The following is a 24250-nucleotide window of genomic DNA, read 5'->3' on the forward strand; positions in this document are numbered from 1 at the left end:
GTGCTCATTGTAAAGGTTTCTTAGAGGCCATTCACTAGTAGGAGTGAGAAAAACATCACGAGGTGGTGTGAATCAGAGGGTCTCAGTTAGTATAGGCAGTGAGTGGCAATGTAGGATGGAGAATAGCACCACGGGGTAGTCAGCATGTGGAGGTCAGGAAACATGCAGTGGCAATATAGGATAGGTTTCTGAAAACCATTTTTGGGTGGTGCGCATTGTAAGTGTTTCTAACAGGGCATGCACTAGGAGGAGTTAGAAAAACATCCAGGGTACTGTAATTCGGAGTGTCTGAATTAGAATAGGCAGGGAGTGGCAAAGTAGGATGGGGAAAAGCACCACGGGGTGGTCAGCATCGGGAGGTCAAGAAATACGCAGTGAAAATGTAGGATAGGTTTCTGAAAAACTTTGCAGTGTGGTGCGCATTGTAAGTGTTTCTAACAGGCCATTCACAAGTAGGAGAGAGAAAAACATCACGGGGTGGTGTGAATCTGAGGGTTTGAATTTGGATTGGCAGTGAGGGTAAATGTAGGATGGAGAAAAGCACCATGGGTTGGTCAGCATCTGGAGGGCAGGACACATGCAGTGGCAATGTAGGATAGGTTTCTGTAAAACATCGCTGGGTGGTGCGCATTTTAAGTGTTTTTAACAGGCCATTCACTAGTAGGAGTGAGAAAAAAAATCACGGGGTGGTGTGATTCGGAGGGCATGAATTAGGATAGGCAGTGAGTGGCAATGTAGGATGGACTAAAGCACCACGGGTTATTCAGCATGAGGAGGTCAGGAAACATGCGGTGGCAATGTAGGATAGGTTTCTGAAAAACATCGTGGGGTGGGCCGCATTGAAAGCGTTTCTACCAGGCCATTCACTAGTAGGAATGAGAAAAACAGCACAGGGGTGGTGTTAACCCGAGGGCCGGTATTCCGATACCAGTGAGTGGCAATGTAGGGTGGAGAAAACACCAAGGGGTGGTCAGCATTAGGAGGTCAGGACACATGCGGTGGCAATGTAGGATAGGTTTCTGAAAAACATTGCGGGGTGGTGCGCATTGTAAGTGTTTCTAACAGGCCATTTACTAACAGGAGTGAGAAAAACATCATGGGGAGATGTGAATCAGAAGGCCTGAATTAGCATAGGCAGTGAGTGGCAATGGAGGATGGAGAAAATCACCACGGGTTGGTCAGCATGGGGAGGACAGCAAACATGCGGTGGCAATCTAGGATAGTTTTCTGAAAAACTTCGCAGGGTAGTTCGCATTGTAAGTGTTTCTAACAGGCAATTTACATGTAGGAAAGAGAAAAATATGAGGGAGTGGTGTGAATCAGAGGGCCTGAATTGGGAAAGGCAGTGAGTGGCAATGTAGGATGGAGAAAAGCACCATGGTGTGCTCAGCAAGTGGAGGTCAGGAAACATGCGGTGGCAATGTTGCATAGGTTTCTGAAAAACATCGTAGGGTTGTGCGCATTGTAAGGTTTTCTAACACGTCATTCACTAGTAGGAGTGAGAAAAACGTCACGGGGTGGTGTGAATCTGAGGGACTGAATTAGCATAGGCAGTGAGTGGCAATGTAGGATGGAGAAAAGCAAGATGGTGTGGTCAGCATGGGGAGGTCAGGAAACATGTGTTGGCAATGTGGGATAGGTTTCTGAAAAATATAGCGGGGTGGTGTGCATTGTAAGGTTTTCTAATAGGCCATTCACTAGTAGTAGTGAGAAAAACATCACGTGCTGGTTTGAATCAGAGGATCTGAATTAGCATAGGCTGTGACTGGCAATCGAGGATGGAGAAAAGCACCACGGGGTGGTAAGCATGGGGAGGTAAGGAAACATGCGGTGGCAATGTAGGATAGGTTTCTGATAAATATCTTGGGGGGGTGCGCATTGTAAGGGTTTCCAACAGGCCATTCACTAGCAGGAGTGAGAAAAATATCACGGGGTGGTGTGAATCGGAGGGCCCGAATTAGGAGAGGCAGTGATTGGCAATGTAGGGAGGAGGAAAGCACCTCGGGGTGGTCAGCATGAGGAGATCAGGAAATACGCAGTGGAAATGTAGGATAGGTTTCTGAAAATCATCGCGGGGTGGTGCGCATTGTAAGTGTTTCCTACGGGCCATTCACTAGTAGGACTGAGAAAAACATCACGGGCTGGTGTGAATAAGAGGGGCTGAATTTGAATTGGCAGTGAGGCGAAATGTAGGATGGAGAAAAGCAACACGGTGTGGTCAGCATGGGGAGGTCAAGAAACAAACAGCGGCAATGTAAGATAGGTTTCTGAAAAACATTGCGGGGTGATGCGCATTGTAAGGGTTTCTAACAGGCCATTCACTAGTAGGAGTGAGAAAAACATCATGGAGTGGTGTGAATCATGGCGTCTGAATTAGGTTACGCAGTGAGTGGCAATGTAGGATGGAGAAAAGCACCACGGGTTGTCAGCATGGGGAGGTCAGGAAACATGCAGTGGCAATGTAGGATAGGTTTCTGAATAACATCATGGGGTGGTGCACATTGTAAAGATTTCTAACAGGCCATTCACTAGTAGGAGTGACAAAAACACCAAGGGATGTTGTGATTCGAAGAGTTTGAATTAGGATAGGCAGTGAGTGGCAATGTAGGATGGAGAAAAGCACCACGGGGTGGTCAGCATGGGGAGGTCAGGAAACATGCAGTGGCAATGTAGGATAGGTTTCTGAAAAACATCACGGGGTGGTGCGCACTGTAAGGGTTTCCAAACTGCCATTCACTAGTAGGAGTGAGAAAAACATCATGGGGTGGTGTGAATAAGAGGGGCTGAATTTGAATTGGCAGTGAGCGGAAATGTAGGATGGAGAAAAGCAACACGGTGTGGTCAGCATGGGGAGGTCAAGAAACAAACAGCAGCAATGTAAGATAGGTTTCTGAAAAACATCGCGGGGTTGTGCGAATTGTAAGGGTTTCTAACAGGCCATTCACACGTAGGAGTGAGAGAAACAACACAGGGTGGTGAGAATCAGAGGGTCTGAATTAGGATAAGCAGTGTGTCACAATGTAGGATAGAGAAAAGCACCACGGAGTGGTCAGCATGGGGAGGTCAGGAAACATGCAGTGGCAATGTAGGATAGGTTTCTGAATAACATCATGGGGTGGTGCACATTGTAAAGATTTCTATCAGGCCATTCACTAGTAGGAGTGACAAAAACATCAAGGTGTGTTGTGATTCGAAGAGTTTGAATTAGGATAGGCAATGAGTGGCAATGTAGGTTGGAGAAAAGCACCACAGGGTGTTCAGCATGGGGAGGTCAGGAAACATGCAGTGGCAATGTAGGATAGGTTTCTGAAAAACATCACGGGGTGGTGCGCACTGTAAGGGTTTTCAAACTGCCATTCACTAGTAGGAGTGAGAAAAATATATAGGGGTGGTGTGAAATGAAAGGTCTGAATTAGTTTAGACAGTGAGTTGCAATGTAGGATGCAGAAAAGCACCACGGGGTGGCCATCATGGGGAGATCAGGAAACATGCAGTGGCCATGTAGGATAGGTTTCCAAAAAACATCGCAGGGTGATGCGCATTGTAAGTATTTCTAACAGGCCATTCACTAGGAGGTGTGATGAAAACATCAAGGGGTGGTGTGATTCAGAGAGTATGAATTAGGATAGGCAGTCAGTGGCAATGTAGGATGGAGAAAAGCACCTCGGGATTGTCAGCATGGGGAGATCAGGAAACATGCAGTGGCAATGTACGATTGGTTTCCGAAAAACATCTCGGGGTGGTGCGCATTGTAAGGGTTTCTCAGAGGCCATTCAATAGAAGGAGTGAGAAAAACATCACGGCATGGTGTGAATCAGGGGGTCTGAATTAGGATACGCAGTGAGTGGCAATGTAGGATGGAGAAAAGCACCACGGGTCGTCATCATGGGGAGGTCAGGAAACATGCAGTGGCAATCTAGGATAGGTTTCTGAAAAACACCGTTGTGTGGTGTGCATTGTAAGGGTTTCAAACAGGCCATTCACTAGAAGGAGTGAAAAAAACCTCACGGTGTGGTGTGATTCGGACAGTGTGAATTAGTATAGGCAGTGAGTCGCAAGGCAGGACGGAGAAAAGAACCAGGGGAGGTCAGCATGGGGAGGTCAGTAAACATGCAGTGGCAATGTAGGATACGTTTATGAAAAACATAGTGGGGTGGTGTGCATTCTAAGTGTTTCTAACAGGCCATTCACTCGGAGGAGTGAGAAAAACATCCAAGGTGGTGTAATTCAGAGTGTCTGAATTAGGATAAGCAGTGAGTGGCAATGTAGGATGGGGAAAAGCACCACGGGGTGGTCAGCATCGGGAGATCAGGAAATACGCAGTGGAAATGTAGGATAGGTTTCTGAAAAACATTGCGGGGTGGTGCACATTGTAAGTGTTTCTAATGGAACATTCACTAGTAGGACTGAGAAAAACAACACGGGGTGGTGTGAATCGAAGGGTCTGAATTTGAATTGGCAGTGAGGGGAAAAGTGGGATGTAGAAAAGCAACACGGGGTGGTCAGCATGGGGAGGTCAGGAAACAAACAGTGGCAATATAATATAGGTTTCTGAAAAACAACGCGGGGTTGTGCGCATTGTAAGGGTTTCTAACAGGCCATTCACACGTAGGATTGAGAGAAACATCACGGGGTGGTGTGAATCAGAGGGTCTGAATTTGAATTGGCAGTGTGTGACAATGTAGAATGGAGAAAAACCCCATGGAGTGGTCAGCATGGGGAGGTCAGGAAACATGCAGTGGCAAAGTAGGATAGGTTTCTGAATAACATCATGGGGTGTTGCACATTGTAAGGATTTCTAACAGGCCATTCACTAGTAGGAGTGAGAAAAACATCAAGGGGTGTTGTGATTCGAAGAGTTTGAATTAGGATAGGCAGTGAGTGGCAATGTACGATGGAGAAAAGCACCACGGGGTGGTCAGCACAGGGAGATCAGGAAACATGCAGGGGCAATGTTGGATAGGTTTCCAAAAAACATCGCAGGGTGATGCGCATTGCAAGTATTTCTAACAGGCCATTCACTAGGAGATGTGATGAAAACATCAAGGGGTGGTGTGATTCAGAGAGTATGAATTAGGATAGGCAGTCAGTGGCAATGTAGGATGGAGAAAATCACCACGGTGTGGTCAGCATGGGGAGGTCAGGAAATATGCAGTGGCAAGGTAGGATAGGTTTCTGAAAAACATCGCATGGTGGTGCGCATTTTAAGGGTTTCTAACAGGCCATTTTCTAGTAGGAGTGAGAAAAACATCACAGGTTGGTGTGAATTGGAGGGTCTGAACTAGGATACGCAGTGAGGGGCAATGTAGGATGGAGACAAGCACCATGAGGTGCTCAGCATGGGGAGGTCATCAAACATGGAGTGGCAATGTAGGAAAAGTTTATGAAAAACATCGCAGGGTGGTGTGCATTGTAATGGTTTCTAAGAGGCCATTCACTGGTAGGAGTGAGAGAAACATCACAGCGTGGTGTGAATCGAGGGTCTTAATTAATATAGTCAGAGAGTGGCAATGGAGGATGGAGAAAAGCACCACGGGGTGGCCATCATGTGGAAGTCAGGAAACATGCAGTGGAAACTTTGTATAGGTTTCCAAAGAACATCGCGGGGTGGTGCGCATTGTAAAGGTTTCTAACAGGCCATTCACTGGTAGGAGTGAGAAAAACATCACGGCGTGGTGTGAATCGGAGGGTCTGAATTAGTATAGTCAGTGAGTCGCAATGTAGGATGAAGAAAAGCACCACGGGGTGATCAGCATGGGGAGGTGAGGAAACATGCAGAGGCAATGTACAATAGGTTTCCGAAAAACATCGCTGGGTGGTGCTCATTGTTAGGGTTTCTTAGAGGCCATTCACTAGTAGGAGTGAGAAAAACATCCAGGGTGGTGTAATTCGGAGTGTCTGAATTAGCATAGGCAGTGAGTGGTAATGTAGGATGGGGAAAAGCACGCGGGGTGGTCAGCATGGGGAGGTCAGGAAACATGCAGTGGCAATGTAGGATAGGTTTCTGAAAAACACCGCGGGGTGGTGCGCATTGTAATGGATTCCAAAAGGCAATTCACTAGGAGGAGTGGGAAAAGGATCACGAGATGGTGTGATTCGGAGAGTCTGAATTAGGATAGGCAGTGAGTGGCAATGTAGGATGGAGAAAAGCACCACGGGGTGGTCAGCATGGGGAAGTCAAGAAACATGCAGTGGCAATGCAGCATAAGTTTATGAAAAAAATCGTGGAGTGGTGCTCATTGTAAAGGTTTCTTAGAGGCCATTCACTAGTAGGAGTGAGAAAAACATCACGAGGTGGTGTGAATCAGAGGGTCTCAGTTAGTATAGGCAGTGAGTGGCAATGTAGGATGGAGAATAGCACCACGGGGTAGTCAGCATGTGGAGGTCAGGAAACATGCAGTGGCAATATAGGATAGGTTTCTGAAAACCATTTTTGGGTGGTGCGCATTGTAAGTGTTTCTAACAGGGCATGCACTAGGAGGAGTTAGAAAAACATCCAGGGTACTGTAATTCGGAGTGTCTGAATTAGAATAGGCAGGGAGTGGCAAAGTAGGATGGGGAAAAGCACCACGGGGTGGTCAGCATCGGGAGGTCAAGAAATACGCAGTGAAAATGTAGGATAGGTTTCTGAAAAACTTTGCAGTGTGGTGCGCATTGTAAGTGTTTCTAACAGGCCATTCACAAGTAGGAGAGAGAAAAACATCACGGGGTGGTGTGAATCTGAGGGTTTGAATTTGGATTGGCAGTGAGGGTAAATGTAGGATGGAGAAAAGCACCATGGGTTGGTCAGCATCTGGAGGGCAGGACACATGCAGTGGCAATGTAGGATAGGTTTCTGTAAAACATCGCTGGGTGGTGCGCATTTTAAGTGTTTTTAACAGGCCATTCACTAGTAGGAGTGAGAAAAAAAATCACGGGGTGGTGTGATTCGGAGGGCATGAATTAGGATAGGCAGTGAGTGGCAATGTAGGATGGACTAAAGCACCACGGGTTATTCAGCATGAGGAGGTCAGGAAACATGCGGTGGCAATGTAGGATAGGTTTCTGAAAAACATCGTGGGGTGGGCCGCATTGAAAGCGTTTCTACCAGGCCATTCACTAGTAGGAATGAGAAAAACAGCACAGGGGTGGTGTTAACCCGAGGGCCGGTATTCCGATACCAGTGAGTGGCAATGTAGGGTGGAGAAAACACCAAGGGATGGTCAGCATTAGGAGGTCAGGACACATGCGGTGGCAATGTAGGATAGGTTTCTGAAAAACATTGCGGGGTGGTGCGCATTGTAAGTGTTTCTAACAGGCCATTTACTAACAGGAGTGAGAAAAACATCATGGGGAGATGTGAATCAGAAGGCCTGAATTAGCATAGGCAGTGAGTGGCAATGGAGGATGGAGAAAATCACCACGGGTTGGTCAGCATGGGGAGGACAGCAAACATGCGGTGGCAATCTAGGATAGTTTTCTGAAAAACTTCGCAGGGTAGTTCGCATTGTAAGTGTTTCTAACAGGCAATTTACATGTAGGAAAGAGAAAAATATGAGGGAGTGGTGTGAATCAGAGGGCCTGAATTGGGAAAGGCAGTGAGTGGCAATGTAGGATGGAGAAAAGCACCATGGTGTGCTCAGCAAGTGGAGGTCAGGAAACATGCGGTGGCAATGTTGCATAGGTTTCTGAAAAACATCGTAGGGTTGTGCGCATTGTAAGGTTTTCTAACACGTCATTCACTAGTAGGAGTGAGAAAAACGTCACGGGGTGGTGTGAATCTGAGGGACTGAATTAGCATAGGCAGTGAGTGGCAATGTAGGATGGAGAAAAGCAAGATGGTGTGGTCAGCATGGGGAGGTCAGGAAACATGTGTTGGCAATGTGGGATAGGTTTCTGAAAAATATAGCGGGGTGGTGTGCATTGTAAGGTTTTCTAATAGGCCATTCACTAGTAGTAGTGAGAAAAACATCACGTGCTGGTTTGAATCAGAGGATCTGAATTAGCATAGGCTGTGACTGGCAATCGAGGATGGAGAAAAGCACCACGGGGTGGTAAGCATGGGGAGGTAAGGAAACATGCGGTGGCAATGTAGGATAGGTTTCTGATAAATATCTTGGGGGGGTGCGCATTGTAAGGGTTTCCAACAGGCCATTCACTAGCAGGAGTGAGAAAAATATCACGGGGTGGTGTGAATCGGAGGGCCCGAATTAGAAGAGGCAGTGATTGGCAATGTAGGGAGGAGGAAAGCACCTCGGGGTGGTCAGCATGAGGAGATCAGGAAATACGCAGTGGAAATGTAGGATAGGTTTCTGAAAATCATCGCGGGGTGGTGCGCATTGTAAGTGTTTCCTACGGGCCATTCACTAGTAGGACTGAGAAAAACATCACGGGCTGGTGTGAATAAGAGGGGCTGAATTTGAATTGGCAGTGAGGCGAAATGTAGGATGGAGAAAAGCACCACGGGTTGTCAGCATGGGGAGGTCAGGAAACATGCAGTGGCAATGTAGGATAGGTTTCTGAATAACATCATGGGGTGGTGCACATTGTAAAGATTTCTAACAGGCCATTCACTAGTAGGAGTGACAAAAACACCAAGGGATGTTGTGATTCGAAGAGTTTGAATTAGGATAGGCAGTGAGTGGCAATGTAGGATGGAGAAAAGCACCACGGGGTGGTCAGCATGGGGAGGTCAGGAAACATGCAGTGGCAATGTAGGATAGGTTTCTGAAAAACATCACGGGGTGGTGCGCACTGTAAGGGTTTCCAAACTGCCATTCACTAGTAGGAGTGAGAAAAACATCATGGGGTGGTGTGAATAAGAGGGGCTGAATTTGAATTGGCAGTGAGCGGAAATGTAGGATGGAGAAAAGCAACACGGTGTGGTCAGCATGGGGAGGTCAAGAAACAAACAGCAGCAATGTAAGATAGGTTTCTGAAAAACATCGCGGGGTTGTGCGAATTGTAAGGGTTTCTAACAGGCCATTCACACGTAGGAGTGAGAGAAACAACACAGGGTGGTGAGAATCAGAGGGTCTGAATTAGGATAAGCAGTGTGTCACAATGTAGGATAGAGAAAAGCACCACGGAGTGGTCAGCATGGGGAGGTCAGGAAACATGCAGTGGCAATGTAGGATAGGTTTCTGAATAACATCATGGGGTGGTGCACATTGTAAAGATTTCTATCAGGCCATTCACTAGTAGGAGTGACAAAAACATCAAGGTGTGTTGTGATTCGAAGAGTTTGAATTAGGATAGGCAATGAGTGGCAATGTAGGTTGGAGAAAAGCACCACAGGGTGTTCAGCATGGGGAGGTCAGGAAACATGCAGTGGCAATGTAGGATAGGTTTCTGAAAAACATCACGGGGTGGTGCGCACTGTAAGGGTTTTCAAACTGCCATTCACTAGTAGGAGTGAGAAAAATATATAGGGGTGGTGTGAAATGAAAGGTCTGAATTAGTTTAGACAGTGAGTTGCAATGTAGGATGCAGAAAAGCACCACGGGGTGGCCATCATGGGGAGATCAGGAAACATGCAGTGGCCATGTAGGATAGGTTTCCAAAAAACATCGCAGGGTGATGCGCATTGTAAGTATTTCTAACAGGCCATTCACTAGGAGGTGTGATGAAAACATCAAGGGGTGGTGTGATTCAGAGAGTATGAATTAGGATAGGCAGTCAGTGGCAATGTAGGATGGAGAAAAGCACCTCGGGATTGTCAGCATGGGGAGATCAGGAAACATGCAGTGGCAATGTACGATTGGTTTCCGAAAAACATCTCGGGGTGGTGCGCATTGTAAGGGTTTCTCAGAGGCCATTCAATAGAAGGAGTGAGAAAAACATCACGGCATGGTGTGAATCAGGGGGTCTGAATTAGGATACGCAGTGAGTGGCAATGTAGGATGGAGAAAAGCACCACGGGTCGTCATCATGGGGAGGTCAGGAAACATGCAGTGGCAATCTAGGATAGGTTTCTGAAAAACACCGTTGTGTGGTGTGCATTGTAAGGGTTTCAAACAGGCCATTCACTAGAAGGAGTGAAAAAAACCTCACGGTGTGGTGTGATTCGGACAGTGTGAATTAGTATAGGCAGTGAGTCGCAAGGCAGGACGGAGAAAAGAACCAGGGGAGGTCAGCATGGGGAGGTCAGTAAACATGCAGTGGCAATGTAGGATACGTTTATGAAAAACATAGTGGGGTGGTGTGCATTCTAAGTGTTTCTAACAGGCCATTCACTCGGAGGAGTGAGAAAAACATCCAAGGTGGTGTAATTCAGAGTGTCTGAATTAGGATAAGCAGTGAGTGGCAATGTAGGATGGGGAAAAGCACCACGGGGTGGTCAGCATCGGGAGATCAGGAAATACGCAGTGGAAATGTAGGATAGGTTTCTGAAAAACATTGCGGGGTGGTGCACATTGTAAGTGTTTCTAATGGAACATTCACTAGTAGGACTGAGAAAAACAACACGGGGTGGTGTGAATCGAAGGGTCTGAATTTGAATTGGCAGTGAGGGGAAAAGTGGGATGTAGAAAAGCAACACGGGGTGGTCAGCATGGGGAGGTCAGGAAACAAACAGTGGCAATATAATATAGGTTTCTGAAAAACAACGCGGGGTTGTGCGCATTGTAAGGGTTTCTAACAGGCCATTCACACGTAGGATTGAGAGAAACATCACGGGGTGGTGTGAATCAGAGGGTCTGAATTTGAATTGGCAGTGTGTGACAATGTAGAATGGAGAAAAACCCCATGGAGTGGTCAGCATGGGGAGGTCAGGAAACATGCAGTGGCAAAGTAGGATAGGTTTCTGAATAACATCATGGGGTGTTGCACATTGTAAGGATTTCTAACAGGCCATTCACTAGTAGGAGTGAGAAAAACATCAAGGGGTGTTGTGATTCGAAGAGTTTGAATTAGGATAGGCAGTGAGTGGCAATGTACGATGGAGAAAAGCACCACGGGGTGGTCAGCACAGGGAGATCAGGAAACATGCAGGGGCAAAGTTGGATAGGTTTCCAAAAAACATCGCAGGGTGATGCGCATTGCAAGTATTTCTAACAGGCCATTCACTAGGAGATGTGATGAAAACATCAAGGGGTGGTGTGATTCAGAGAGTATGAATTAGGATAGGCAGTCAGTGGCAATGTAGGATGGAGAAAATCACCACGGTGTGGTCAGCATGGGGAGGTCAGGAAATATGCAGTGGCAAGGTAGGATAGGTTTCTGAAAAACATCGCATGGTGGTGCGCATTTTAAGGGTTTCTAACAGGCCATTTTCTAGTAGGAGTGAGAAAAACATCACAGGTTGGTGTGAATTGGAGGGTCTGAACTAGGATACGCAGTGAGGGGCAATGTAGGATGGAGACAAGCACCATGAGGTGCTCAGCATGGGGAGGTCATCAAACATGGAGTGGCAATGTAGGAAAAGTTTATGAAAAACATCGCAGGGTGGTGTGCATTGTAATGGTTTCTAAGAGGCCATTCACTGGTAGGAGTGAGAGAAACATCACAGCGTGGTGTGAATCGAGGGTCTTAATTAATATAGTCAGAGAGTGGCAATGGAGGATGGAGAAAAGCACCACGGGGTGGCCATCATGTGGAAGTCAGGAAACATGCAGTGGAAACTTTGTATAGGTTTCCAAAGAACATCGCGGGGTGGTGCGCATTGTAAAGGTTTCTAACAGGCCATTCACTGGTAGGAGTGAGAAAAACATCACGGCGTGGTGTGAATCGGAGGGTCTGAATTAGTATAGTCAGTGAGTCGCAATGTAGGATGAAGAAAAGCACCACGGGGTGATCAGCATGGGGAGGTGAGGAAACATGCAGAGGCAATGTACAATAGGTTTCCGAAAAACATCGCTGGGTGGTGCTCATTGTTAGGGTTTCTTAGAGGCCATTCACTAGTAGGAGTGAGAAAAACATCCAGGGTGGTGTAATTCGGAGTGTCTGAATTAGCATAGGCAGTGAGTGGTAATGTAGGATGGGGAAAAGCACGCGGGGTGGTCAGCATGGGGAGGTCAGGAAACATGCAGTGGCAATGTAGGATAGGTTTCTGAAAAACACCGCGGGGTGGTGCGCATTGTAATGGATTCCAAAAGGCAATTCACTAGGAGGAGTGGGAAAAGGATCACGAGATGGTGTGATTCGGAGAGTCTGAATTAGGATAGGCAGTGAGTGGCAATGTAGGATGGAGAAAAGCACCACGGGGTGGTCAGCATGGGGAAGTCAAGAAACATGCAGTGGCAATGCAGCATAAGTTTATGAAAAAAATCGTGGAGTGGTGCTCATTGTAAAGGTTTCTTAGAGGCCATTCACTAGTAGGAGTGAGAAAAACATCACGAGGTGGTGTGAATCAGAGGGTCTCAGTTAGTATAGGCAGTGAGTGGCAATGTAGGATGGAGAAAAGCACCACGGGGTGGTCAGCATGGGGAGGTCAGGAAATATGCAGTGGCAAGGTAGGATAGGTTTCTGAAAAACATCGCATGGTGGTGCGCATTTTAAGGGTTTCTAACAGGCCATTTTCTAGTAGGAGTGAGAAAAACATCACAGGTTGGTGTGAATTGGAGGGTCTGAACTAGGATACGCAGTGAGGGGCAATGTAGGATGGAGACAAGCACCATGAGGTGCTCAGCATGGGGAGGTCATCAAACATGGAGTGGCAATGTAGGAAAAGTTTATGAAAAACATCGCAGGGTGGTGTGCATTGTAATGGTTTCTAACAGGCCATTCACTAGTAGGAGTGAGTAAAACATCACGAGGTGGTGTGAGTCAGAGGGTCTCAAATAGGTTAGGCAGTGATTGGCAATGTAGGATGCAGGAAAGCACCAAGGGGTGGTCATTATTGGAAAGTCAGGAAATATGCAGGGGCATGTAGGATACGTGTCTGAAAAACATCATGGGGTGGTGCGCATTGAAAGGGTATCTAAAAGGCCATTCACTAGAAGAAGTGAGAAAAACATCACGAGGTGGTATGAATCGGAGGGTCTGAATAAGGATAGGCAATGAGTTGCAATTCAGGATGGAGAAAAGCAGCACGGGGTGGCCATCTTGGGGAGGTCAGGAAACATGCAGTGGAAACGTAGGATAGTTTTCCAAAGAACATCACGGGGTGGTGCGCATTGTAAAGGTTTCTAACAGGCCATTCACTGGTAGGAGTGAGAAAAACATCACAGCATGGTGGGAATCGAGGGTCTTAATTAGTATAGACAGTGAGTGGCAATGGAGGATGGAGAAAAGCACCACGGGGTGGTCAGCATGGGCAGGGTAGGAAACATGCGGTGGCAATGTAGGATAGGTTTCTGAAAAACATCACGGGGTGGGGCACAGTGTAAGGGTTTCTAAAACGCCATTCACTGGTAGGAGTGAGAAAAATATCATGGCGTGGTGTGAATCGGAGGGTCTGAATTAGTATAGTCAGTGAGTCGCAATGTACGATGAAAAAAGCAGCACGGGTTGATCAGTATAGGGAGGTGAGGAAACATGCAGAGGCAATGTACAATAGGTTTCCGAAAAACATCGCGGGGTGGTGCTCATTGTTAGGGTTTCTTAGAGGCCATTCACTAGTAGGAGTGAGAAAAACATCCAGGGTGGTGTAATTCGGAGTGTCTGAATTAGCATAGTCAATGAGTGGCAATGTAGGATGTGGAAAAGCACGCGGGGTGGTCAGCATGTGGAGGTCAGGAAACATGCAGTGGCAATGTAGGATAGGTTTCTGAAAAACACCGTGGGGTGGTGCGCATTGTAATGGATTATAAAAGGCAATTCACTAGGAGGAGTGAGAAAAGGATCACGAGATGGTGTGATTCGGAGAGTCTGAATTAGGATAGGCAGTGAGTGGCAATGTAGGATGGAGAAAAGCACCACGGGGTGGTCAGCATGGGGAAGTCAAGAAACATGCAGTGATAATGTAGCATAAGTTTATGAAAAACATCGTGGAGTGGTGCTCATTGTAAAGGTTTCTTAGAGGCCATTCACTAGTAGGAGTGAGAAAAACATCACGAGGTGGTGTGAATCAGAGGGTCTCAGTTAGTATAGGCAGTGAGTGGCAATGTAGGATGGAGAATAGCACCACGGGGTAGTCAGCATGTGGAGGTCAGGAAACATGCAGTGGCAATATAGGATAGGTTTCTGAAAACCATTTTTGGGTGGTGCGCATTGTAAGTGTTTCTAACAGGGCATGCACTAGGAGGAGTTAGAAAAACATCCAGGGTACTGTAATTCGGAGTGTCTGAATTAGAATAGGCAGGGAGTGGCAAAGTAGGATGGGGAAAAGCACCACGGGGTGGTCAGCATCGGGAGGTCAAGAAATACGCAGTGAAAATGTAGGATAGGTTTCTGAAAAACTTTGCAGTGTGGTGCGCATTGTAAGTGTTTCTAACAGGCCATTCACAAGTAGGAGAGAGAAAAACATCACGGGGTGGTGTGAATCTGAGGGTTTGAATTTGGATTGGCAGTGAGGGTAAATGTAGGATGGAGAAAAGCACCATGGGTTGGTCAGCATCTGGAGGGCAGGACACATGCAGTGGCAATGTAGGATAGGTTTCTGTAAAACATCGCTGGGTGGTGCGCATTTTAAGTGTTTTTAACAGGCCATTCACTAGTAGGAGTGAGAAAAAAAATCACGGGGTGGTGTGATTCGGAGGGCATGAATTAGGATAGGCAGTGAGTGGCAATGTAGGATGGACTAAAGCACCACGGGTTATTCAGCATGAGGAGGTCAGGAAACATGCGGTGGCAATGTAGGATAGGTTTCTGAAAAACATCGTGGGGTGGGCCGCATTGAAAGCGTTTCTACCAGGCCATTCACTAGTAGGAATGAGAAAAACAGCACAGGGGTGGTGTTAACCCGAGGGCCGGTATTCCGATACCAGTGAGTGGCAATGTAGGGTGGAGAAAACACCAAGGGGTGGTCAGCATTAGGAGGTCAGGACACATGCGGTGGCAATGTAGGATAGGTTTCTGAAAAACATTGCGGGGTGGTGCGCATTGTAAGTGTTTCTAACAGGCCATTTACTAACAGGAGTGAGAAAAACATCATGGGGAGATGTGAATCAGAAGGCCTGAATTAGCATAGGCAGTGAGTGGCAATGGAGGATGGAGAAAATCACCACGGGTTGGTCAGCATGGGGAGGACAGCAAACATGCGGTGGCAATCTAGGATAGTTTTCTGAAAAACTTCGCAGGGTAGTTCGCATTGTAAGTGTTTCTAACAGGCAATTTACATGTAGGAAAGAGAAAAATATGAGGGAGTGGTGTGAATCAGAGGGCCTGAATTGGGAAAGGCAGTGAGTGGCAATGTAGGATGGAGAAAAGCACCATGGTGTGCTCAGCAAGTGGAGGTCAGGAAACATGCGGTGGCAATGTTGCATAGGTTTCTGAAAAACATCGTAGGGTTGTGCGCATTGTAAGGTTTTCTAACACGTCATTCACTAGTAGGAGTGAGAAAAACGTCACGGGGTGGTGTGAATCTGAGGGACTGAATTAGCATAGGCAGTGAGTGGCAATGTAGGATGGAGAAAAGCAAGATGGTGTGGTCAGCATGGGGAGGTCAGGAAACATGTGTTGGCAATGTGGGATAGGTTTCTGAAAAATATAGCGGGGTGGTGTGCATTGTAAGGTTTTCTAATAGGCCATTCACTAGTAGTAGTGAGAAAAACATCACGTGCTGGTTTGAATCAGAGGATCTGAATTAGCATAGGCTGTGACTGGCAATCGAGGATGGAGAAAAGCACCACGGGGTGGTAAGCATGGGGAGGTAAGGAAACATGCGGTGGCAATGTAGGATAGGTTTCTGATAAATATCTTGGGGGGGTGCGCATTGTAAGGGTTTCCAACAGGCCATTCACTAGCAGGAGTGAGAAAAATATCACGGGGTGGTGTGAATCGGAGGGCCCGAATTAGGAGAGGCAGTGATTGGCAATGTAGGGAGGAGGAAAGCACCTCGGGGTGGTCAGCATGAGGAGATCAGGAAATACGCAGTGGAAATGTAGGATAGGTTTCTGAAAATCATCGCGGGGTGGTGCGCATTGTAAGTGTTTCCTACGGGCCATTCACTAGTAGGACTGAGAAAAACATCACGGGCTGGTGTGAATAAGAGGGGCTGAATTTGAATTGGCAGTGAGGCGAAATGTAGGATGGAGAAAAGCAACACGGTGTGGTCAGCATGGGGAGGTCAAGAAACAAACAGCGGCAATGTAAGATAGGTTTCTGAAAAACATTGCGGGGTGATGCGCATTGTAAGTGTTTCTAACAGGCCATTCACTAGTAGGAGTGAGAAAAACATCATGGAGTGGTGTGAATCATGGCGTCTGAATTAGGTTACGCAGTGAGTGGCAATGTAGGATGGAGAAAAGCACCACGGGTTGTCAGCATGGGGAGGTCAGGAAACATGCAGTGGCAATGTAGGATAGGTTTCTGAATAACATCATGGGGTGGTGCACATTGTAAAGATTTCTAACAGGCCATTCACTAGTAGGAGTGACAAAAACACCAAGGGATGTTGTGATTCGAAGAGTTTGAATTAGGATAGGCAGTGAGTGGCAATGTAGGATGGAGAAAAGCACCACGGGGTGGTCAGCATGGGGAGGTCAGGAAACATGCAGTGGCAATGTAGGATAGGTTTCTGAAAAACATCACGGGGTGGTGCGCACTGTAAGGGTTTCCAAACTGCCATTCACTAGTAGGAGTGAGAAAAACATCATGGGGTGGTGTGAATAAGAGGGGCTGAATTTGAATTGGCAGTGAGCGGAAATGTAGGATGGAGAAAAGCAACACGGTGTGGTCAGCATGGGGAGGTCAAGAAACAAACAGCAGCAATGTAAGATAGGTTTCTGAAAAACATCGCGGGGTTGTGCGAATTGTAAGGGTTTCTAACAGGCCATTCACACGTAGGAGTGAGAGAAACAACACAGGGTGGTGAGAATCAGAGGGTCTGAATTAGGATAAGCAGTGTGTCACAATGTAGGATAGAGAAAAGCACCACGGAGTGGTCAGCATGGGGAGGTCAGGAAACATGCAGTGGCAATGTAGGATAGGTTTCTGAATAACATCATGGGGTGGTGCACATTGTAAAGATTTCTATCAGGCCATTCACTAGTAGGAGTGACAAAAACATCAAGGTGTGTTGTGATTCGAAGAGTTTGAATTAGGATAGGCAATGAGTGGCAATGTAGGTTGGAGAAAAGCACCACAGGGTGTTCAGCATGGGGAGGTCAGGAAACATGCAGTGGCAATGTAGGATAGGTTTCTGAAAAACATCACGGGGTGGTGCGCACTGTAAGGGTTTTCAAACTGCCATTCACTAGTAGGAGTGAGAAAAATATATAGGGGTGGTGTGAAATGAAAGGTCTGAATTAGTTTAGACAGTGAGTTGCAATGTAGGATGCAGAAAAGCACCACGGGGTGGCCATCATGGGGAGATCAGGAAACATGCAGTGGCCATGTAGGATAGGTTTCCAAAAAACATCGCAGGGTGATGCGCATTGTAAGTATTTCTAACAGGCCATTCACTAGGAGGTGTGATGAAAACATCAAGGGGTGGTGTGATTCAGAGAGTATGAATTAGGATAGGCAGTCAGTGGCAATGTAGGATGGAGAAAAGCACCTCGGGATTGTCAGCATGGGGAGATCAGGAAACATGCAGTGGCAATGTACGATTGGTTTCCGAAAAACATCTCGGGGTGGTGCGCATTGTAAGGGTTTCTCAGAGGCCATTCAATAGAAGGAGTGAGAAAAACATCACGGCATGGTGTGAATCAGGGGGTCTGAATTAGGATACGCAGTGAGTGGCAATGTAGGATGGAGAAAAGCACCACGGGTCGTCATCATGGGGAGGTCAGGAAACATGCAGTGGCAATCTAGGATAGGTTTCTGAAAAACACCGTTGTGTGGTGTGCATTGTAAGGGTTTCAAACAGGCCATTCACTAGAAGGAGTGAAAAAAACCTCACGGTGTGGTGTGATTCGGACAGTGTGAATTAGTATAGGCAGTGAGTCGCAAGGCAGGACGGAGAAAAGAACCAGGGGAGGTCAGCATGGGGAGGTCAGTAAACATGCAGTGGCAATGTAGGATACGTTTATGAAAAACATAGTGGGGTGGTGTGCATTCTAAGTGTTTCTAACAGGCCATTCACTCGGAGGAGTGAGAAAAACATCCAAGGTGGTGTAATTCAGAGTGTCTGAATTAGGATAAGCAGTGAGTGGCAATGTAGGATGGGGAAAAGCACCACGGGGTGGTCAGCATCGGGAGATCAGGAAATACGCAGTGGAAATGTAGGATAGGTTTCTGAAAAACATTGCGGGGTGGTGCACATTGTAAGTGTTTCTAATGGAACATTCACTAGTAGGACTGAGAAAAACAACACGGGGTGGTGTGAATCGAAGGGTCTGAATTTGAATTGGCAGTGAGGGGAAAAGTGGGATGTAGAAAAGCAACACGGGGTGGTCAGCATGGGGAGGTCAGGAAACAAACAGTGGCAATATAATATAGGTTTCTGAAAAACAACGCGGGGTTGTGCGCATTGTAAGGGTTTCTAACAGGCCATTCACACGTAGGATTGAGAGAAACATCACGGGGTGGTGTGAATCAGAGGGTCTGAATTTGAATTGGCAGTGTGTGACAATGTAGAATGGAGAAAAACCCCATGGAGTGGTCAGCATGGGGAGGTCAGGAAACATGCAGTGGCAAAGTAGGATAGGTTTCTGAATAACATCATGGGGTGTTGCACATTGTAAGGATTTCTAACAGGCCATTCACTAGTAGGAGTGAGAAAAACATCAAGGGGTGTTGTGATTCGAAGAGTTTGAATTAGGATAGGCAGTGAGTGGCAATGTACGATGGAGAAAAGCACCACGGGGTGGTCAGCACAGGGAGATCAGGAAACATGCAGGGGCAATGTTGGATAGGTTTCCAAAAAACATCGCAGGGTGATGCGCATTGCAAGTATTTCTAACAGGCCATTCACTAGGAGATGTGATGAAAACATCAAGGGGTGGTGTGATTCAGAGAGTATGAATTAGGATAGGCAGTCAGTGGCAATGTAGGATGGAGAAAATCACCACGGTGTGGTCAGCATGGGGAGGTCAGGAAATATGCAGTGGCAAGGTAGGATAGGTTTCTGAAAAACATCGCATGGTGGTGCGCATTTTAAGGGTTTCTAACAGGCCATTTTCTAGTAGGAGTGAGAAAAACATCACAGGTTGGTGTGAATTGGAGGGTCTGAACTAGGATACGCAGTGAGGGGCAATGTAGGATGGAGACAAGCACCATGAGGTGCTCAGCATGGGGAGGTCATCAAACATGGAGTGGCAATGTAGGAAAAGTTTATGAAAAACATCGCAGGGTGGTGTGCATTGTAATGGTTTCTAAGAGGCCATTCACTGGTAGGAGTGAGAGAAACATCACAGCGTGGTGTGAATCGAGGGTCTTAATTAATATAGTCAGAGAGTGGCAATGGAGGATGGAGAAAAGCACCACGGGGTGGCCATCATGTGGAAGTCAGGAAACATGCAGTGGAAACTTTGTATAGGTTTCCAAAGAACATCGCGGGGTGGTGCGCATTGTAAAGGTTTCTAACAGGCCATTCACTGGTAGGAGTGAGAAAAACATCACGGCGTGGTGTGAATCGGAGGGTCTGAATTAGTATAGTCAGTGAGTCGCAATGTAGGATGAAGAAAAGCACCACGGGGTGATCAGCATGGGGAGGTGAGGAAACATGCAGAGGCAATGTACAATAGGTTTCCGAAAAACATCGCTGGGTGGTGCTCATTGTTAGGGTTTCTTAGAGGCCATTCACTAGTAGGAGTGAGAAAAACATCCAGGGTGGTGTAATTCGGAGTGTCTGAATTAGCATAGGCAGTGAGTGGTAATGTAGGATGGGGAAAAGCACGCGGGGTGGTCAGCATGGGGAGGTCAGGAAACATGCAGTGGCAATGTAGGATAGGTTTCTGAAAAACACCGCGGGGTGGTGCGCATTGTAATGGATTCCAAAAGGCAATTCACTAGGAGGAGTGGGAAAAGGATCACGAGATGGTGTGATTCGGAGAGTCTGAATTAGGATAGGCAGTGAGTGGCAATGTAGGATGGAGAAAAGCACCACGGGGTGGTCAGCATGGGGAAGTCAAGAAACATGCAGTGGCAATGCAGCATAAGTTTATGAAAAAAATCGTGGAGTGGTGCTCATTGTAAAGGTTTCTTAGAGGCCATTCACTAGTAGGAGTGAGAAAAACATCACGAGGTGGTGTGAATCAGAGGGTCTCAGTATAGGCAGTGAGTGGCAATGTAGGATGGAGAAAAGCACCACGGGGTGGTCAGCATGGGGAGGTCAGGAAATATGCAGTGGCAAGGTAGGATAGGTTTCTGAAAAACATCGCATGGTGGTGCGCATTTTAAGGGTTTCTAACAGGCCATTTTCTAGTAGGAGTGAGAAAAACATCACAGGTTGGTGTGAATTGGAGGGTCTGAACTAGGATACGCAGTGAGGGGCAATGTAGGATGGAGACAAGCACCATGAGGTGCTCAGCATGGGGAGGTCATCAAACATGGAGTGGCAATGTAGGAAAAGTTTATGAAAAACATCGCAGGGTGGTGTGCATTGTAATGGTTTCTAACAGGCCATTCACTAGTAGGAGTGAGTAAAACATCACGAGGTGGTGTGAGTCAGAGGGTCTCAAATAGGTTAGGCAGTGATTGGCAATGTAGGATGCAGGAAAGCACCAAGGGGTGGTCATTATTGGAAAGTCAGGAAATATGCAGGGGCATGTAGGATACGTGTCTGAAAAACATCATGGGGTGGTGCGCATTGAAAGGGTATCTAAAAGGCCATTCACTAGAAGAAGTGAGAAAAACATCACGAGGTGGTATGAATCGGAGGGTCTGAATAAGGATAGGCAATGAGTTGCAATTCAGGATGGAGAAAAGCAGCACGGGGTGGCCATCTTGGGGAGGTCAGGAAACATGCAGTGGAAACGTAGGATAGTTTTCCAAAGAACATCACGGGGTGGTGCGCATTGTAAAGGTTTCTAACAGGCCATTCACTGGTAGGAGTGAGAAAAACATCACAGCATGGTGGGAATCGAGGGTCTTAATTAGTATAGACAGTGAGTGGCAATGGAGGATGGAGAAAAGCACCACGGGGTGGTCAGCATGGGCAGGGTAGGAAACATGCGGTGGCAATGTAGGATAGGTTTCTGAAAAACATCACGGGGTGGGGCACAGTGTAAGGGTTTCTAAAACGCCATTCACTGGTAGGAGTGAGAAAAATATCATGGCGTGGTGTGAATCGGAGGGTCTGAATTAGTATAGTCAGTGAGTCGCAATGTACGATGAAAAAAGCAGCACGGGTTGATCAGTATAGGGAGGTGAGGAAACATGCAGAGGCAATGTACAATAGGTTTCCGAAAAACATCGCGGGGTGGTGCTCATTGTTAGGGTTTCTTAGAGGCCATTCACTAGTAGGAGTGAGAAAAACATCCAGGGTGGTGTAATTCGGAGTGTCTGAATTAGCATAGTCAATGAGTGGCAATGTAGGACGTGGAAAAGCACGCGGGGTGGTCAGCATGTGGAGGTCAGGAAACATGCAGTGGCAATGTAGGATAGGTTTCTGAAAAACACCGTGGGGTGGTGCGCATTGTAATGGATTATAAAAGGCAATTCACTAGGAGGAGTGAGAAAAGGATCACGAGATGGTGTGATTCGGAGAGTCTGAATTAGGATAGGCAGTGAGTGGCAATGTAGGATGGAGAAAAGCACCACGGGGTGGTCAGCATGGGGAAGTCAAGAAACATGCAGTGATAATGTAGCATAAGTTTATGAAAAACATCGTGGAGTGGTGCTCATTGTAAGGGTTTCTTAGAGGCCATTCACTAGTAGGAGTGAGAAAAACATCACGAGGTGGTGTGAATCAGAGGGTCTCAGTTAGTATAGGCAGTGAGTGGCAATGTAGGATGGAGAATAGCACCACGGGGTAGTCAGCATGTGGAGGTCAGGAAACATGCAGTGGCAATATAGGATAGGTTTCTGAAAACCATTTTTGGGTGGTGCGCATTGTAAGTGTTTCTAACAGGGCATGCACTAGGAGGAGTTAGAAAAACATCCAGGGTACTGTAATTCGGAGTGTCTGAATTAGGATAGGCAGGGAGTGGCAAAGTAGGATGGGGAAAAGCACCACGGGGTTGTCAGCATCGGGAGGTCAGGAAATACGCAGTGGAAATGTAGGATAGGTTTCTGAAAAACATTGCAGTGTGGTGCGCATTGTAAGTGTTTCTAACGGGCCATTCACAAGTAGGAGAGAGGAAAACATCACGGGGTGGTGTGAATCTGAGGGTTTGAATTTGGATTGGCAGTGAGGGTAAATGTAGGATGGAGAAAAGCACCATGGGTTGGTCAGCATCTGGAGGGCAGGACACATGCAGTGGCAATGTAGGATAGGTTTCTGTAAAACATCGCGGGGTGGTGCGCATTGTAAGGGTTTTTAAGAGGCCATTCACTAGTAGGAGTGAGAAAAAAATCACAGGGTGGTGTCATTCGGAGGGCCTGAATTAGGATAGGCAGTGAGTGGCAATGTAGGATGGACTAAAGCACCACGGGTTATTCAGCATGAGGAGGTCAGGAAACATGCGGTGGCAATGTAGGATAGGTTTCTGAAAAACATTGTGGGGTGGGGCGCATTGAAAGCGTTTCTACCAGGCCATTCACTAGTAGGAATGAGAAAAACAGCACAGGGGTGGTGTTAACCCGAGGGCCGGTATTCCGATACCAGTGAGTGGCAATGTAGGCTGGAGAAAACATCAAGGGGTGGTCAGCATTGGGAGGTCAGGACACATGCGGTGGCAATGTAGGATAGGTTTCTGAAAAACATTGCGGGGTGGTGCGCATTGTAAGTGTTTCTAACAGGCCATTTACTAACAGGAGTGAGAAAAACATCATGGGGAGATGTGAATCAGAAGGCCTGAATTAGCATAGGCAGTGAGTGGCAATGGAGGATGGAGAAAATCACCACGGGGTGGTCAGCATGGGGAGGACAGGAAACATGCGGTGGCAATCTAGGATAGTTTTCTGAAAAACTTCGCAGGGTAGTTCGCATTGTAAGTGTTTCTAACAGGCAATTTACATGTAGGAAAGAGAAAAATATGAGGGAGTGGTGTGAATCAGAGGGCCTGAATTGGGAAAGGCAGTGAGTGGCAATGTAGGATGGAGAAAAGCACCATGGTGTGGTCAGCAAGTGGAGGTCAGGAAACATGCGGTGGCAATGTTGCATAGGTTTCTGATAAACATCGCAGGGTTGTGCGCATTGTAAGGTTTTCTAACACGTCATTCACTAGTAGGAGTGAGAAAAACGTCACGGGGTGGTGTGAATCTGAGGGACTGAATTAGCATAGGCAGTGAGTGGCAATGTAGGATGGAGAAAAGCAAGACGGTGTGGTCAGCATGGGGAGGTCAGGAAACATGTGTTGGCAATGTGGGATAGGTTTCTGAAAAACATAGCGGGGTGGTGTGCATTGTAAGGTTTTCTAATAGGCCATTCACTAGTAGTAGTGAGAAAAACATCACGTGCTGGTTTGAATCAGAGGATCTGAATTAGCATAGGCTGTGACTGGCAATCGAGGATGGAGAAAAGCACCACGGGGTGATAAGCAAGGGGAGGTAAGGAAACATGCGGTGGCAATGTAGGATAGGTTTCTGATAACTATCTTGGGGGGTGCGCATTGTAAGGGTTTCCAACAGGCCATTCACTAGCAGGAGTGAGAAAAACATCACAGGGTGGTGTGAATCGGAGGGCCCGAATTAGGAGAGGCAGTGATTGGCAATGTAGGGTGGAGGAAAGCACCTCGGGGTGGTCAGCATGAGGAGATCAGGAAATATTTAGTGGAAATGTAGGATAGGTTTCTGAAAATCATCGCGGGGTGGTGCGCATTGTAAGTGTTTCCTACGGGCCATTCACTAGTAGGACTGAGAAAAACATCACGGGGTGGTGTGAATAAGAGGGGCTGAATTTGAATTGGCAGTGAGGGGAAATGTAGGATGGAGAAAAGCAACACGGTGTGGTCAGCATGGGGATGTCAAGAAACAAACAGCGGCAATGTAAGATAGGTTTCTGAAAAACATCGCGGGGTTGTGCGAATTGTAAGCTTTTCTAACAGGCCATTCACACGTAGGAGTGAGAGAAGCAACACAGGGTGGTGTGAATCAGAGGGTCTGAATTAGGATAAGCAGTGTGTCGCAATGTAGGATGGAGAAAAGCACCACGGAGTGGTCAGCATGGGGAGGTCAGGAAACA

This window comes from Cavia porcellus, unplaced genomic scaffold (assembly GCF_034190915.1).
Source record: "Cavia porcellus strain 051 isolate PalLab524CR breed Dunkin Hartley unplaced genomic scaffold, mCavPor4.1 scaffold_41, whole genome shotgun sequence".
In the NCBI taxonomy this organism is placed as follows: domain Eukaryota; kingdom Metazoa; phylum Chordata; class Mammalia; order Rodentia; family Caviidae; genus Cavia; species Cavia porcellus.